Source organism: Dermacentor silvarum, chromosome 6 (assembly GCF_013339745.2).
Source record: "Dermacentor silvarum isolate Dsil-2018 chromosome 6, BIME_Dsil_1.4, whole genome shotgun sequence".
Taxonomy (NCBI): Eukaryota; Metazoa; Arthropoda; class Arachnida; order Ixodida; family Ixodidae; genus Dermacentor; species Dermacentor silvarum.
The window spans coordinates 1,393,799-1,410,378 of NC_051159.1; the positions used below are offsets into that span (position 1 = coordinate 1,393,799).

The 16,580-nt window shown below is 48.2% G+C and overlaps 1 long non-coding RNA gene across 1 annotated transcript in view; it reads right to left on the reverse strand.

The window, feature by feature from the left end:
- LOC125946168 (uncharacterized) overlaps nucleotides 1–15,515 on the reverse strand; it is a 118,869-nt gene extending 103,354 nt beyond the window's left edge. Inside the window, exon 1 of the long non-coding RNA XR_007467432.1 lies at nucleotides 15,435–15,515. This is a non-coding gene — a long non-coding RNA (uncharacterized LOC125946168). The remainder of the gene's footprint in view (nucleotides 1–15,434) is intronic.
- Nucleotides 15,516–16,580: the final 1,065 nt, after the last annotated feature.

Here is a 16,580-nt window from a genome sequence, read left to right on the forward strand (position 1 = left end):
TTAAATTTATATTTACACAGGGCTGGTCTGGCGATATCGCCGCTGTGCCAATTCTGCCTAGAAATAGAAAGTGTAGAACACCATTTTTTAATATGTCGTCGGTATAAATTACAAAGAAAAAGACTTCTTGAAGTACCGCTTGCTAAATCAGGGTTAAATTTAACATCAGAATCAGTACTCACTTTCGGTGCCTCGCTATTGGGCTTTAACCACAGGGACGTATTTGATGCCGTTTGTGGTTTCATTCAATCAACAAAACGAATAAAATTTTAAATTCCCACTTTTACAATTCTCTGAGAGATATTTCAGTTTTAATTCATGGCATTAGTATTATAAATTATGCAGTTCAGAAAATTAATCTGTCTGTTGTTCTGATTACTAAATTGCACATTAACTGTAGTTTCAGAATGCATATCTAAAAGTTCAGATGCTCAATTCTTGGCCAATCCCCCGAAGTGGGTACGAGCCATGTGCTGAGGACATCATCATCATCATCAAATGATCTCGTTTTAACGCGACAGCGTTAAGGGCCCCGTGTCACAGAAAATCCGGCGTCGGCAACGGCGTCGGCGTGAGTTGTCGGCGGGGGGCGGAGAAAATCATCCCCAACCACGCAGGCCCTCCAAATATATTGAGGTACATGCATATGCCATGCCTTCTTATATGACATACGGTATATGCGGGTTATATTGTCACACCATTCTATCATTAAAGTTGCTCATACCTTGTCTTGCATTCTTGGCAAAGCTATTCCTCGGAATTTTGAGAATGACAATCCCCAAACAAATGTCATGAAACAAAACATACAGAGCGCATACCTTTTATGTTAACTGTTCTCAGACTGAAATATTAAAAGTACGAAACAAAAAAGTTGTCGCAGTTTCACCTGAAAGGCGAAGCATCAATTGCGATAGGAAATTTGTAGAGAGCTATACGGAGTAATGATATTAGCTTTATCAGCTGTATAAAATTGGACATTCAGCAGCACCGGCAACACGCAGAACTGTTGTCGACGCCGTCGGCGTTTTGCCCGCGTTCGCTCAAAATGCGTGCGGCGTTGGTGACTGTTGCCGGAGCCTCTGATATAAATAGGCACTTGGTGCCGCAGCTAAACGTCGCCTCCCTTCCCTCCCCCTCCCCTCCCCTCCCCTCCCCCACGGCCTCTCGCGCGTCGGAAGAAGGCGCGTTTGCTTTACATATATGGTGATTGTAAAGGAGGAAAGAGACACCTACTTCTGCAGCCCTTAGCTCTTACCATACAAAGAAAGCCTGCGAGGCCGAACAAGTGGCTATTGCCCTTGCTCTAGCCCTCCCTCAGCGCGACACAATATTTACCGACTCCAAACCCGCTGCACTGGCATACCGCCGCGGTACACTATGCCAGGCGGCCTTAAGCATTCTAGCTTCCGCTCAAATAAACGAAGACAAGCACATCTACTGGTTCCCGGGGCATGAAGGCCTCAACGTTCAACCAGGGGTTCCCAACGGCAATGAGCTGGCCCATAACCTCGCGCGAGATCTTACGCGCCGCGCGGGGACGCGGGCCGGCTCACCGACCGGGAGCCCCAACACGCACCCGGAGCCACTCCTCTCCTATCACGAGATTTGCTCGCACTATAAGTTATCGAGAAAGGAATTCCCTTCACCTCACCCAACACTAAATAAAGCACAACAATTAACGCTTAGATTGCTGCAAAGGCACAGTTACCCCAACCCCTATATATGCAGCAAATACCTCCCAGATATAAGGCCAGAATGTCCTAAATGCCAAAATCCTAAGTGCGACTTAGATCACATGCTGTGGCAGTGTCCCGCGCTAAACGCTTGCTTCGGGTCTCCTGCCACCGAGGACGACTGGATCAACCACCTCAGGAGCCCCGACAGAGCCCTTCAACACTAGGCCGTCCAGAAGGCCCAACAGGTGGCTGGCGAGCTCCGACTCCCAGTCCCCACATGGGTGGAGCCACCGGGCCGGCCCCCGTAAGGGGTGCCCAGGCCCCTTCAGGACCATTAATAAAGTTAATTCTCTCTCTCTCTCTCTGCAGCCCTTAAGGTAGCACGGCGCAGTACGCGCGTTTGTTCTCCGCCGTGCGTTCACTCCCCGTGAAAGAGCGCGCCCCTCGCACCCTTTCACTCGCACATACAGCGTTCGGCGTGCGGCGACGCGCTGAGCCGTGCTCCCTCAAGGGCTGCAGAAGATAGCGCCAACCTTTCCCTTTCCCTCAAGAACCACTTATCATCGGCGACGATTCCATCTCCATTGACGTCATACGGAACCTCACGGCGACGGCGACGGCAGAAATCTGCTTTTGAGTGTCCATATAATTGCTATCGCAATAAAACGGAAGCCTGAAAATTATGCAATTCTATTTAGCGCGGCTGTGCAATATCTCCGGGATCGCCCCACGCAAGAGGCCGCGTTTCTACGAGAAAGCTCGCCTTCGTGCATAGCGTTCGCCGCCAGTGTTTCGCGGTAACCATTACGGTTGCTTAAGCTGCAGTTGTCGGGAAGCGTGAGAAGCAGTCAGGGATCTTTGAATGCTATCGCGTTCTACTCTTAAAAGCGAAGCTTAAGCGTCCTCTAATTTTAAATGCAGAGCATTTCTTTAACTCACATGTAGCGTGCGCCGTCCGTCCGCAACAGCTCGAGCACAGGTGCGCCCTCTCCCCCACTCCTCCTCTCCCGCATCACGCTTGCAGCACATGTGCAGCCATAGCCTCCTATAGTGCAGCGCGCGAAGCGTCGTACTTGAGTCGCGCTCCGGCGCTGCAAGCACCGTAGCAACAGCAGGTGCTGGCGTGATAGCGCGCCCTCTCTCCACCCCCTCTCCCTCTAACGCGCGCGCTAGGAATATAAAGCGGGTTGGCGCGGGCTCCACTCGTCAACTCCTGCGCTCTCTTCTCTTGCGTTCGTCGGCGGTCGCAGTTGATAAGCGATGAAAGCAAGACCTTCAACTAGTACCTCGACGCAATCCAACATCAGCGCCGAAGCACCTGTTCAGGACATCATACCATCGTCTTCGTCGACAGCGCAGAAGACAAGGCGGTGAGGCGGCGCGCTGCCGACGCCGAACTTCGTGAACGAGAAACCGCGGCCAGGCGTCAACGTCGACAAGCGGATCCCGAGCAGCGTGCACGAGAAGCCGCGGGCAGGCGTCAGCGTCGGGCCGCGGACCCTTCGAGTCGAGAACGACACGCGGCTGCGACACGTCAGCGTCGGGCCGCGGACCCCGGCGTACGGGAACGAGAGGCGGCGGCGAGCAAGCGTCGTCGTCTGGAGGCCGCCGCCGCCGCCGCGGAGCCCGTCGCCCCGGAGGGCGCTGGCGCGGAAGCCGTCGGGCAACGTCAACGGGACTTTGGGGGTGCCGACGCGCGCTTCAAACGCGAGTTCCTGGACCGGAGCTTCGGGCACAGCTGCGACGTGTGCGACCGGCTGTGGTTCGACAACAACTTAACCATGGTCGGGTAATATAATAATAAGAATCGCAGTGATGCCACTAAAATAATAACTTTACGTTACCTACTTACGATTCTCTCTTCTCTCTCAACCCATACCACCACCACCACACCATCACCACCTCCACCACACCAACAACACCAACACCACGGAACCCCACTATGCTCTGCATTTACACGTGTCCCTCGAGTGGGGGCATGCGACGGAGCTTTTTGATGCTCTCCGCCACAAAGGATCAATCAGCTTCAAGCCGAGGTACTGCACAGGTTTCTATGAGCAGTAATGATTATCGTATCGTCCTGTCTCGTCTGCCCTCCGGTAAGCTCGTCGCCGACTCCGTTTTTTTCCTGCATGGAGATCTGGCTGGTCGTCCGTACCGGGCCCAAGATTTTAGAGATGCTCTTCGGAAGCGAGTCACTTGTGGTGAATTTCTGGTTCGAGGCCGCCACTGTGTTGTGATAGACCTTGAACCTACAGAAGTTAAGATAAAGCTTCTATGGCCACCTGAACGCATAGAAGATATTCAGATGCATAAAGAGCTTCAGTCATTTTCGAAGATAAAAGGCATATCTGCAGAAACTTGGAGGGGGTCCGATATAGAACAGATGCGCACACTTTATCGAGACGTCGTACTGCCACTTACAGATGGAGTTCGCGTCAGCGACATTCCGCATCTACTGACTGTTTGTAGCCTACAGGGCCTAGTACTCATTCCTGGCAGGCCACCATTATGCCTACGTTGCCACAGAGTCGGGCACGTTTGTCGACACTGCCGCATGCCGCGATGCGATGATTGTCACCGGTTCGGACACTCTGCAGAAGAATCTGTGGTGACATACGCCGGTAAACTACGGAATCGCACACGACCACCTGACGATGCTTTGCAAGACCATATCATGGATTCTACCGAGGTCCTAGATGCAACGGGCGACCTTCCAGGTGCGGGAACTGAGGGCACAGTTGCGGTTGTGTCTGAAGACAAGGCAGAACATTCAGATATGACGCTCCTCTGTGTGAAGGAAATTCCCACTGCTTCTGAGCCAATGGCGAAGGAGTAGGATAATCTCAGTTGGGCTACTCCTGCAGAAACTTCGCAGACGGAACCACCTAGTGCACAGCACCTTCTTGCCGCATGCACTCCAGACGTACATACATATCTGCCCTGACATACCTGCAACTAGGCTCCCTGCATCGTGCAACACTGCTATGAGTGAAGAAAGCGATTCAACAAGCGGTCCTAGACAATCACGTCGTCGGATATCATCAAAGCATTCGGGTAAGTGCAGACGCTCGAGATCAAGAAGGCCTGGATGTGGCACGGGGGAGGATTCGCATCCGCCTTCCCAGCCAGATCACTGCATGCAGTTATGAGTTCAAGCTCGTGTAGTCGCCAAGGCGCTGTCGCATCAACTTATTTCTGCAACAGTTTACGTATGTGGCCTCCGGTATCCGCCAGGAACAGGTGCAGATACGCCGGTTGCTGTTCAGCAGACACTTTGACTTCGTAGATGTTCAAGAAATGAAGGTTGATAGCGATGAGGAGACTAAGAAGGCATTGAAGCCATTTATCTCTGTATTTCATGTATTTGTGTCGCACAGTGTGGGCCTTTCAGCGGGCTGCCTTTTGTTTCTTATGAAGAATTTACCATATTCTGCTGTAGCATTTAATGTTGACAGTGACGGGCGATTTATACAATGCAATTTTATGTTGCAGTGCTCGCCATGGCGCCTAATCAATGTATATGCCTTTACTGATGCACCGCGATGCATTAACCTTTTAAAGAGCAAAGCTAGCTCACTTGACTGTGACCGTGCTGTTGTTTTCATGGGAGATTTCAATTGTGTGTGCAATCTAAATGACCGTACTGGGCCTAATTGTAGTGATAGAAGTGCCGAAGTGTGGTCTTTTATAGTTGAGAAGGCTGGACTGATTGACACAGGGACATCGACAAGCCTCCCCTCTTATACACATGCACAAGGTAGTACCCACACACGACTTGATCGCATTTATGTTTCATCTGTTCTTATATCTCCTGAAATGTCTTGTAAAGCAGAACCTGTTCCTTTTCAAGATCACTGCATTGTTACCACGCAGATCGAAAAAAAAAAAAACACTTGTTCAAATTTCAGACTGAACTGGCTGCTCTGGAAACTTCTTGACTTGTGAATGATTGGCACTCAAAACTTGTTTGGCTGCTGATATGTCTTTATTTGCTTCGTGGGAGCTTTTCAAACAAGAAGTTCGGTCAATTGGGATAGAAATTGAATCTGTGAGGTTGTTCTATAGAAAATTTGAAGAAAATGTTTACTGAAAAGTCTTGTGGACGAAATTACTAAAGCTAAATATGACACAATACGCTACAGAGATGCCCGTGTTCGATCACGTAATGATTGTACTTTGCATTTTGAGGAACCCACACGTCAAACTTTACTTGATGAATACCGCAATGCAAAAAGCAGGCTGATACCAGATATTTATTCGAAAGGGTCTTTGGTCTCTAATACAAAGGAAATTATGCCCGAATTTAAATTTGGACACATTCGCTTACTAACACAATTAGCAAGCGTGGTGTCAGCGCGCACAAGCTAACATGAATAGCTCACACTCAATAACCGCAGACAGCGACTGTCAAAACGCTGGCAGCAAGCGCAGCCGCCGCAGCGAGCAAAGGTTCGTGCGATCTATGGCTTCAATGGAAACTGAGCGGCGAATGCACAGCACATACAAAGGTCAGAGCCGTGTGGAGATCGCTTTTAAGAGACGGTGCGCGCGACCGCCGCAGCGAGGCAAAGTACAAGCGCTGTTGTTGGCAGAGTAGAAGCTGCCCCCCCCCCTCCCTCCCGTGCTGCCTTCCCGCTTTCTTCCTTTCGCGTGGGAGATTGAGTGGCCAGTTCCCCTTGCGCCCGGTTGCAAGATACGCATTTGGTGCCGCAGCACAGCGTCGGCCTTCCCCGCCCGGCCTCCCTACCTCCTATACCCCCACGGCCTTTCACGTGACGGAAGTCGCGTTTGCTTTCCGTCGTGCGTTCGCTCTCCGTGATAGCGCGCGTCCCCCGCGCGCTTTCACTCGCGCATACGGCTCGCGGCGACGATTTTATCGCCCTTGGATTTTATACGGAACCTCACGGCGACGGCGACGCCGACGGCATAAATCCGGTTGAAGTGTCCATATAATTGCTATCGCAATAAAACACTGACAGAGAGAAACTGCGATCTCTTCAAGCCTACAGACCTATTACAATGTCTAATGTAGACTAAAATTTTTGCAAAGGTATCAAATAGGCTACAATTTGCAGTGTCGATTTTCATTGGTTGTCACCAATCCTGCAGTCTTGAAGACCACTCGATACAAACATACACATCGCCCGTACAGTATTGGAACACTGTTCCAGTTCTTATGAGGAACTAGCAATGCTCCAAGTAGACTTAGCTAATACTTTTGATAGGGTCCCTCATTCTGTTCTCTTTTCTCTTCTCAAGCATGCTAACGTCGGCTCCGTTATATTTAAAGGTGGGAAATTGCGCTATAACGATTGTTCAACTCGTTTGATTGTTAATGATCAATTGTCCAAGCCTGTGTGCATTCGTTCCTCTGTGAAGCAAGGTTTTCCCTTGTCGCCATTGCTTTTTGCCCTTTACTTAGAACCAATGTGTTTCAACGTGATTCACTCTAGTAATATTCATGGTTTCAGTGTTTTTGGGACAAAGGTGAAACGGCTGGCATATGCAGACGACCTCGCTTTCTTTTGCACGGACAAGCCCAGTATTAGAACTGTGGTGTCCAAGATAGAGGAATTTGGCACCATCTGTGGTGCACGAATGAACAATGCTAAAATTTTGGGGCTTTGGTATGGTTCATGGATCTTTAAACCGACACAGTTAGCCGGTATTGAATGTACTTGTCAGCCACCAAAACACCTGGGTGTACCATTGGATGCATATAAGTCAAGTACACATTACTGGAGAGAACGTTTACCAACCCTAAGGCGTATGCCCAAACATTCGTTCCACATAATCTCTCAGTCTTTGGCAGAGCTAAAGCATGCAATTAATTTTTGGCAACACAACTCTTCTATGTGCTGCAAATAATTAATTGTTCCAGGGTTTACATACAGCAGTTTCACCGAATATTTGCAACCTTTATTTGGTCATATTTCAGCGCTTAGTAAGGACGAGGACATAGAAGGAGACGTAGGAACGCTCAGGCGCTAGTCACAACAATGAAGTTTATTGCCTTGACCACGCCGAACAATATAGTGCCATGGAAGCCCGTCACCGACCACGTGAGCCACATTGCTCGCGGGGAGCAAGGTGACAAGAGGGGGCGTACAAACAGCAACGAAAATTTAATTGTACAAGCGCAAAAAAATAAGTTCCTTGTCACTCAACGCTAGGGAAGTCTTACTGATACAAGAGTCACCATGATAGTCTATCTGCTCACTCTCACTTATTAGACGGGTTAGTTCACACTTGCTACTTCCAACTATCTGCGTTTTATCAAAGAGAGAGAGACACCCACAATTATGGCAATGAATAGCTAGAAAACCATCTGAAGGCGTTTTGTTGACCTTTAAGTTATGAAATACTGCCTTCCTGATGAACCAACAAGCCCATCTAGCTACTCTTGTCGACTTTATTTGGTCCTCATCTTATGAGCCAATGAGGCGTGATAACATTTTCAGACCAGTTAGTGCAGGCGGTCTTAGCCTGTTCGCCTTTATGTTAGACAATTAGAGTCAAGTTTCTTCTTTTTTCGAGACCGTTCTCACCCATTACTTCAAGCATTCTTGCAAGTTAATCTCGTGAACGTTTTGCAAAATTTAGTAATTTCCGCAAATTTACTTCACGTCCATATTTGCAGGGATTCATACGTGAAGTGTGCCTCTCAGTGCGTTTTCTGGCAGTGAGGTTCTCAAATGAAACGTTACCTGTTAAAACATGGTTAAATAGGAAAGGCCTCTTTGTATCACCGAATAACTGTCGTCTCTTTAATGTACCGGAAACAATAGAACACACCCTTATTGATTGCATGGGCACTATATTGCTTTGGGACGTTCTCCAAAGGACTTTAAAAAGATCACGATATAAATCCACATACGATACCAAGAGAAGGGAAGCGCAGTCGAGGTCGGCAGAAAACCTGATGGGGTGATGAAGTTAGGAAATTTGCAGGCACAAGCTGTAATACGCTAGCGCAAGACAGAGGTAATTGGATATCACAGGGAGAGGCCTTCGTCCGGCAGTGGACATAAAATATAGGCTGATGATGATGATGACAATACGCTATCTGATAGGACTGAAATGTGGCGATGTGCCTCTTCACATGCTCCTACTTAATGCGTTGCACAGTTTATAGAAAATTCGCATTTTAGATCTGAATGCAGAGCCAATTGCATCTTCGAAGTCAATTTCATTCGGACGATTTCACAACTGAAAGACTTTTACGATCAAAGAGACTCCCAGCCAGACTGGTATCCATTGTTGATGCAGTGTATCCTTTTACCTCCCTTTTAGAGAACTGTTTGCTGTAATAACTCTACCAAGTTAAATATACCTGGTAGCGAAGCTTCCATAAGGGCCCATACGTTCCAAACATGGCGGCTCTTCGGCGGTTCATGGGGCTTAGCGCCATCTGTGTCAGGAGGAAACACTTCCGGCAAAAGAAAAAATAGTGATGTCATATCTGTTAAAAACAGAAGTAACGTCATTTTGTTCCCCTAGGCGCGAAATTTGTTTGCGGGGGCCTGCCATTAGAGCTGTATATTCAAATGCCCCGCCATTCGACTTGATGGGCGTTTCGAGCTTTTAGCGTGGAAAGCGATGCAGGAAAAGGTCCGCCTTACGGCTGTCGAGATTCAGTCGCTGCACAGAACGTACCTTCTTTGGAGACCGACGAACGCTTTGGGCGAAGTTGCGTGGAGTGCTTGTCCTTTCATCGGACGCCAAGCCCGTCAGCCAGCGCTATCGCACAAAAAGAACTAAAGTAAACAAGTATATGACGGTCGCAACTCTACTTTTCACTGCACAGGTTAAGAAACAAAAAAACTACCCGCGTCACTAAATTTAGACAAACGTTGACAAGCAAAACAGCACGACATGTGAGGGGGGCGTACTGTAACAGGTGAACTTTACGAGCGCGCCTTCCTGCACACTTCAAGAGCTGCATTGCATTGCAAGAGATAGCGGCGTCAACGCCCGCCGCTATCGATGGGCGCTCTTATGGTGGGCGCTGAAAAAAGGTATTTATTGAGAATGGTCAAGTAAAATCGAGTTGTCTCTTCTTTTCTCGCCATGCGTACATAAAATTGATTAGGAATGTTATTTTCGTTGAATGAATCTAACTGCATTTTTCCCCAGTGTTTATTCCCTCCAAACATAGTCGCGCTTCAATCACTGCTCCCATAGCCACCCTTGCTGATGTAGTCACTTCTCGCCCATCATCGAACCGCAATGTCCGAACTGCGGAGAGGCGTACTGCTCATTAGCTCACATGCTCTGGCAATGTCCTGCGTTACGCGACACAGAGTTCAACAACGAAGAGGTCTGGGAGGAAGCCCTTAAAAGCGGCGACCTCTCGCTTCAACTTCGGGCTGTCCAGAGGGCCTGCGAGAGGGCGGAGGGCCACGGTCTTCCGGTCCCTGCGTGGGAGCGGCCCGCGACTGCTACTGACTCCCCCTGAAAGGGGGCGTCCAAACGCAGTTCCTCAGGACCTGAATAAAAGTTCTTTGTCTGTCTGTCTGTCGGTGACAATTCGTTCTGAACCGCTTTTCGTCCGAAGCTTCGCGACCTATTTGGATCGACCTTGATTACCCTCTGAAGTGCTTGTTTTGGGCTCGTAGACGCGGATATGGCTGTTTTGACCGCTATGAAAATACCTTACGCACGTAAATTTTATATCCGTAATAAATACCTTCAAAAAAAAAGAAAAAAAAAGCAACCGTAGCTTCAGGGAAGCGTGCGCGTCTCACACTGCAGAAACCCGGGTTCGATTCCCATCCAGACCGAAATATACCAAATTTTCTTTTTGAAGCCACTTATTTCCTTTGTTTACAGGAACCTCGCTGAGAAAGATGAAGTCAATCCGAGCATTCTAGACGTGTTTTTACTCTTTGCGTCACGGCGCAGTTTTGCCAAAGTCACCGCCAAGGGCACCGCCCACATATACACCTAATGCTTATGACTTAAAAAAAGTCAAGGCATTATTTTTAATTTGTTTTCTCACAGTAACCGTAGACTCGTATGCGAAGACGACAGGTGTCTCACGGTCATAGTTTTTTATAGAAGCTGCATTTTAAAAAGTCACCCTTCGTATGCCGTAAGCGCACCAGAAGCAGCGAGCGAAGGTTCATGCGGTCTATCGCTTCAACGGAAAGTGAATGGCGAAAGCACAGCGCATGCAAAGGTAAGAGCCGTTTGGAGATAGCTTTCAAGATATGGTGCGCGCGACGGCCCGGAGCTGTGCCAAGTACGAGTACGCAGTTGCTGGCAGAGTATAAGCCGCACACCCTCCCTCCACCGCTGCCTTCCCGCTTTCCTCCTTTCGCGTAGGAGATTGAGTCGCCAGTTCCCTTTGCGCCCTGTCGCAAGATACGCATTTGGTTCCACGGCTACCCGTCGCCTCCCCTCGCTCCCTCCCATCCCCTCACGGCCTTTGCACGACGGAAGACGTCGCATTTGTTCTCCGCTGTGTGTTCGCTCTCCGTGAAAGCGCGAGTCCCTCGCGCGCTCTCACTCGCACATACAGCATACGGCGCGCGGCGACGATTTTATCGCCCTTGGACTTTATACAGAACCTCGTGGCGACAGCGACGATGACGGTGGTAATTCGCTTGGAGTGTCCATATTATTGGTATCGCAATACAAGGAACCAGAAAGCTCACCTTCACAGATAGCGTTCGCCGCAAGCGTGTCCCGGTAAAGATTACGCTCTAAGCCAAAAATGGAGAAAATGAGAGTAACTGCAGTTTTTAGTCCTCAGGACTAACATTTAGTCCCCAGAGGGACCAACTGGAACACAGATGGCTGACATGTCGAAAATCGAAGGACTAAGTGTTTAGTCTCCGGTTTGAAAGGGAGCAACGGAAGGACGAACGGCAACGCTTGCTCTCGTCATGCAACCGTTGCTCTCCTACAGAACGCCGCATGCATACTGCCTCCTGCATTTGCACGCGCTCACATGTCTATTCACGAGCCAGATTTTCTTGCGGTTTGGCGTAGGGGGACTACGTTTTGCGAATAGATACGCATGCACACAAATGAAGTAAATGGTTGCACCAAAGCGTCAGCGGCTGAAGCTGCAGTCGAGTCAGTGCATTAACGAACAACCTGCAACAAAAATAGCCTGAGAACATCGCAATAAAATGCGAAGCTACGCGGCACCCCGTACAACGTCGCGACAAACAGCAGATAGCGAGAACCACGAGAACCAGCAGATAGCGAGAACCATCCCCAGTGAACCACAAAGATCCATTGGATGTACCACAAAAGACCAAATATCTAAGACATTTAACGACGTCCAGTTTACATCTATAGTATGTTCGACTAGTACGTGGCAGTCAAGGGTCATCCAGAGGACGTCGAATGTCCTTATGATTTGGACATCTCTTGCACATTCAAAGCTCTCGTGCATTGATCGTACATTGTGCGTTATGAGTCGATGCACCCACTATGCCGCAGAAATACAAGCAAATTGTCTCTAATGCCTAACAATGTGAAGCTAGGAGAGCAAAAGCATTAAATTAATTATTTTGCAATTTAGCACGACCTTTGCACGCACTGCTGGAGGTCTAGTAACGTTGCTGCTGGACACCGCGCGCAAAAGCCAATACTTTCGCCATTTTTGTAGCATTAGCTACACTGGCCTAGCCAAGCCCGTTTCGCGCGGCACATCAAGAGCCGTGCTGCGCATGCGCAAGGATCAGTGATGTCACATGGCTTGCACACCGGAGCCACCGGAGCCGGCACCTCTCGCGCACTCCGCCGCCGCCGCGCGCGACTCACCGCCGCCGGTCTGCGCATTCCAGATGAGTGACGTCGTAGCCGTGGTAGACGCACTGGCGCCGGCGCGCGCTCGCTGTGCAGTCGCCGTCTGACACTGCGCTGGAGCCGCTGCGCTTCTGACTGGCGTTTGCCAGTGTGCAAACGCCACTTCTTGTGCTGAAGTGGCTTACAACACATTTTTGCAAATATTTATCGCCGCCTATTTGAAACATTTCCCTTCGCGTTCACACCGCACAAGGCCTTCAAAGATACGCAAACCTTGGGTTACGAAGGATTTATTAGAAAAGATTAAAAAAAGGGAAGATTATTTAATGAATTCCTTAAGTCACGAGATCCAGCCGATCTTAAAGCATTTAAAAGTTTCCGCAATGGCCTGAACAAAGACTTACGTACTGCTAAACTTGCTTTCTACCACAAATCATTCGCGCTATGCAAAAACGATAGTCGAAAGCTATGGCATAAGCTCAATTTATTGATGAATCGAGTACCCACTCCCGCCACTGCGCTACGAATCGTGCATGATGGGGCTGAACTGAGCGGCGACTTGTTGCCTGATTGTTTCAATGATTATTTTGTCTGTCTACCCCACCAACCCGTATGTGCCAACGCCTGCCAATTTATTACTACCACTTGCCCAGACTCTATCTTCATTAACCCTACAACTGAATCAGAAGTCACCTCACTTCTTTCCGAGCTTAATAACAGTCATGCCTGTGATGCTGACGATATTCAAATTAAACCTGTTAAGTTTGTCCTGGACATAATTGCGCCAGCATTAGTTCATATTTATAATATCTGCCTCTCGTCAGGAGTATTCCCACATGAAATGCAGACGGCGAAAGTAACCGTAATATTTAAAAAGGGTGATAGAACCATGTTGTCAAATTACAGGCCGGTGTCGGTTCTGCCAGTTTTTTCTAAAGGCCTAGAAAAGATTATATCTTGCAGGATAATTAACTTCTTGGATAAACATAATCTGTTAACGAACCAGCAGTATGCTTTTCGCAAGAATAGATCCACTCAGCTCGCTCTATTAGAGCAAAAAGAATTTATCCTAAATAATATTGAAAAAGGTCTGTTTACACTAGGGGTCTTTATAGATTTCTCGAAAGCTTTTGATTCCATTAACCATGAGCTCTTGTTTTCTAAAATGACATATTATGGAATTCGTGGCAGTGCCCTTGACCTCATTAAATCCTACCTAAATCACAGAAAACAGTTTGTACAAATAAACAATAAGGCATCTCAAACTCGTTCAGTTAATATTGGTGTTCCACAGGGCAGCATTTTAGGGCCCCTTCTCTTTAATATTTATGTTAACGATTTAGTGAACATTGATAGGGACTCACATTTTGTAATCTATGCTGATGATACTACGTTATTTCTTTCGTCTACAAATCCAAATGATTTAGTCTCAAGGGCTAATATCGTACTGGAGAAGTTATATAAGTGGTCAGTAGAAAATGGCCTATGTATTAATTCCTCAAAAACTAAAGGAGTGCTATTTCGGGCTAAAAATATGCAGACCACTTTGCAAGAAGACCTGAGGATTAATTCCTCTACGATTGAAATCGCTGAATCTATAAAATCTCTAGGTGTACACTTTGACCAACACATGACCTGGAATAATCATACAGATTTCGTTGCAGGCAAACTGTCCCAAATTGCTGGTCTTATCTACTCACTGAACTTTCTCCCCCGTTCCGTCAAACAGTTGATATATAATTCCTTATTAACACGAAAGTGTTTTATTCCGGGGTCCACCAAGACTTCACTGACGTATTTCCGTCACGGAAATACGTCATAGAACATAATACAAAGAAAGAAACCAGAAGAAAAAGTTCCACAAACATGCAAAATTTGGGAATCGAACCCACGACCTCTCGGTCCGCGACGATAGATCGCCGAGCGTTTAACCCATTGCGCCACAAACGCATTCGCAGAGAGCTACACAGACGCGCCTTATATATCTAACACTCCTCCGTGTACCCGCGCTCTTGCTCGGGGCGGTGCCGCCGCCTATGAGCAGAAAAGAGAAGTACTGCATTATGACACTAAAGCCCGGGATACATGGAGCGAACTTTCTCGACGAACTTCACGCGTCAAGTAACGACGCGGCGACACGACGCAGGATGTTTGCTGTGTTGCAATACATGCGGCGAACGCCGCCGCGCGTTGGCCGCCGTGTTGGCGGCGGTCCCGGCCGCCCGCTTCGAACTGAATTTGGCGTTTTCCTTGTAGAATTCACTTAGTTGGAAGCAAATGACTGCGTAAACGGCTTTCGCTTAGTCTCAGGCCGCTTCGACGACAGAGTATTATGGATAACCTTGAGTAGTTTTCGAGATCGCTTCTCGTTTCGAACGCGTCTAAGCCTAGCGAAAGAAATATCCGATGCCAACGTCATCTATCGGGGAAGTCGGGAGATAGGCATGACGACAGCATGTGGCCTCTGAGATCAGAAGATTTCTGTTGAAGGTTGTTGTAGAGAGCTTGCACTGCTTGTCTGTTTCCTCGCAGATCAGCGGATATGGGATGTACAAATACAACGCGATTCCTGAGAGATCATACTAGGAACTACTCAATCGGTGCAGAGACATGCAGACACGGCAACACCAACGCGATTGCAGACGACGCGAAAAGGCGCGCGCGCGCGAAACACCAGCATGCATTGCGACCGGAACTAGTGCCTCCTGATTGGCTGTCGTCCACCGCTGCGCGCTAGACGCTTCCGGCGGCGGCGTTCGCCCGACGAAAATGTTTGGACAGGCAGATCGGCTGCGGACGGCAAATTTCTTGACGCCGGCCGTCGGACGTTCGCCGCCCGACGAAGTTCTTCGCTCGGACGCCGGTTATTCGCTCCATGTATTCCGGCCTTAACGCGCACCGACAGTGAACGCTTCGGTGGTCTCAGTACTACGACGCCTCGATGCCAGCATTCGAAGGGACGCTGGCATCAAGAAGCACTACCAACGCCACCTAGGTGGCGTTCACCGTACTCAGCACAGCGGAGCGTGGCCTCCGCAATTAGCTCTGAAAATGTTTCTGAAGTTGATCGCGGAGGCTGCAATTACGACGCGCTGTACGCGCTGATTTGACTCGGTGACGATTCAGTTACGTGCTTTGTCTTGCGCGTTGTATTAGTGTGTCAGTTACGTGCTTCGTCTTTCGCGTTGTGCTAGCGTGTGCAGCGTAGTGCAGCTTCCATATGCACGACGGTTGCTCATGGTCATCGACGTTGGTAGTCGTGATGGAGGAGACGTGCCACCAGGCGTCAGCGTGGGTGCATCAACGCCTAAGGGCGCTTTAGCCACAAAACACCAATAGACATTATATATCAATGTGCAATAAACATTACACTACTTCTGTGAAGACACGTTTCACTTTCGTGTTCTATACCGATTCCTATATAAGAGGGATCAACCACATTTTTTTATGAGCCACTTAAACTACTGTTGCCTTGTATGGGGTACGACTTCTGCAACTAACATTAAGAAGTTGTACGTACTACAAAAGAAAGCAGTTCGTGCTGTATGTAACAAGCCGTACGACTTCCCATCTGCCTCCTTATTTCAAGAGCTTAGAACGTTGAAAATAACAAATCTTATGGAGTACCGTCTGGCAATAGCCTATAAAAAGGAACACAAAAGCAATATAAGCCTTATACAGTCAATAGCCCAACTCAACAAGCGTAAAGCAACCTACACAACCAGATTTCCAGAATACTGGTACACACCTCACTCACGTACCAATTACGGCAAGCAAATGCTATGTTCTAGACTGCCTAGGCTACTCAATGATCTGTTGAGTAATGAAATTGTTGTACTATCGTGTTCACCAGTTGATCTTTATAACTTTTTTTCACGCCTCTAAATGATTCAGTTGTGTCCTTCTTTGTGTTTAAACTATGTCTGATTCAGTTATGATTCAAATATGTCTTTCTTTATTGACTAGATGATCAATGTTGTTGTATTTATAAAATCGCAATTTTTTTTTTTTTACATAGTCATTATGAAATATGTTGCTCCACCCTGCTGCTCCGATGTTTCTGGGTTCTTGGGACCAGTCAAGCTGCCATGAGCAGCTTTTTTCCCACTTTCCCACCACAACACTGTATTGTACATG